The following is a 2,258-nucleotide window of genomic DNA, read 5'->3' as shown; positions in this document are numbered from 1 at the left end:
ATTAAAGATGTCCATAAATTAAGTCCCGACCTGATTTTAAAAACTTTTCTATACTCGAAGCTTAATCTTGTCCCAACTTGACTCACCCAAATAAGTCATTTTACTATCTAAAAGAAATAATAAAATATTAAAAAGTATGATTCGAGCCAAGCTAGGTCATTCAAAGGCCCCAACCCCCCCCCCCCTCCCCCTCAAAATGAGATATCTCATTTTTTGCCCATTAAAATTTATGAAATTTTAAGTTAATACATGATAAAATTATATTTTGACCTCTTAAAAATTATAAAATTTTGATTTAGCCTTTTAAAAACTAAAAAGATATAAACTATTAAAATAATAAAATTACATTTTAGCTCTCATAAAAAATATACAATTTAATTTTGGTCCCAAATAAAAAAAAAGTTGGGCCTATCGAGATAAGTGGGCAATCCAACCCCTGAAGAGGTCTAGTCAGCATCGATTACTAATAAAAAAAAAAGATGATGCTGGTTAAAAACTTTATTTGATGCAATACGAAAAATTAAGGGCTAAAGAAATAAATCAAATAAATGAGTGTTCCTACCTCTTCCTCGTTGGGCGTTGCCAATGGTGGTAGGGTTATGAAGAAGGTTCATCGGCAATAGGCAGAACTGCCTAATGACCTAGGTGATCTTATGGACTCTAATCCGATTGGGGGAACGATGGGTTACAATGACCGATTAATGCATAATGGTCAAGGATCCAAAGGAAATGGTGTAGCGTTTGATGAAGATGATACTTCTCTTATGGAGGGGGATTTTGCAATAAGGATCGTTAATGGAGTTCCCTCTATCAAATTTTCTGATAGAGTCCATAAGTCGATTAAAATGAGTATAATAATGCTTTGTATAATTGAATCTAAGCTTTATAGAAACCACAACAATCAATTCATCTTATGGATATTGAGAACGATTATTTTTTTCCTTGGAAATATGTACTTTTCTTTCATCTAAATATCACTTGACTTAGTATCACCAATTATTTAAACTGATAGGGCGTTCACTGTCTCAGGTGTGGCTTGAGTTCGAGTCGCGCTGGTCGTGTTTGTTATTCGAGCTTTACCCTATTATTATAATTTAAAAAAAAAGAAAAAGAGAAAAATAAAATTGAGTATATCAAACTTATTTGTTAAAGATAAATATGTCATATGCACTAAAAGAAATCTAATTGGTTATTATTAAAACTACCCACTAAATTATTATTTTCTTTTTTCCACACTAACAAATAACTATTATCACTAAAAACAATCATTGATTTACAAAATTATTTTTATTTTTACACTTTATTTTATTTTAAAAAAATATAATTATATTTAATAAATATTAGTGTCCCATCAATAAAAAAATTTTATTCATATTCGAGTATTTAATTTATATTAGCATTTAAATTTTTTTTAAAATATATTAGATAAATATTAGTGTCCCATCAATTTTTTTTTCATATTTGAGTATGAATTAATATGGTTGACCTACGCTTGGTTGACATGTGAAATTATAGAGTAAAATTTTGAAGATCAAGTATACTCTAAGCAAAGTTTTCAGAACTAGACTAGTGGTCGAATTGGTCAGACCATTAATTCATATGACTCAATTAAATGAATTATTAAAAAACATTAAAAAAACTTGATTCAATTGATTTTTTTGTCTGGTTCAACCGGTGCGTATCGATTCGCAGGTCAATCAATCCGATGCCTCTCTTCGGATCGATATCTTGATAGGTTCTCGATCCAACTAACCGATCTGATTAAGTTCAAACAACCATAACTGTAAGTCTCTACACTTTGTACATTTGAAATTTAGTTTCCTAACTTTTAATTTCAAGAATTTAACCTCTCTACCTTATTTTTTTAAAAATCTATTTTCAAATTATATGTAACCACGTTTAATTGAAAAGCTAACGTTATTAACTATTTGAAGTAATTAATAAAATTATAAAAATATAGAGATCAAATGATGTTAAAAGATTAAAGTATAAGGATTAAATCTTAAATATAAGCATATTGTGGCTAAAATTGAAATAAAAGTATAAGGATTAAATCTTAAATTTAAGCATAACTAAAATTGAAATTAAAGTATAGAATTAAATCTCAAGCATATTAAAAGGACTAAAGTTGAAAATGAACCGGTGGTGTTGCTACGTGTAAGGACAGCAATAAAAATTTAAAAAAATTCCATTGCCGGGAATTGAACCCGGGTCTCCTGGGTGAAAGCCAGATATCCTAACCACTGGACGACAATGGA

General features: G+C 29.2%; 1 non-coding gene across 1 annotated transcript; it reads right to left on the bottom strand.

The window, feature by feature from the left end:
• Nucleotides 1–2,186: 2,186 nt before the first annotated feature.
• On the bottom strand, nucleotides 2,187–2,258 carry TRNAE-UUC (transfer RNA glutamic acid (anticodon UUC)). Its single transcript has one exon. It is a non-coding gene; the product is annotated as a tRNA-Glu (tRNA).

Source organism: Gossypium hirsutum, chromosome D13 (genome assembly GCF_007990345.1).
Source record: "Gossypium hirsutum isolate 1008001.06 chromosome D13, Gossypium_hirsutum_v2.1, whole genome shotgun sequence".
Classification (NCBI taxonomy): domain Eukaryota; kingdom Viridiplantae; phylum Streptophyta; class Magnoliopsida; order Malvales; family Malvaceae; genus Gossypium; species Gossypium hirsutum.
The sequence above is the reverse complement of the archived record's forward strand: the minus strand, read 5'-3'. Positions and strand labels throughout refer to the sequence as shown.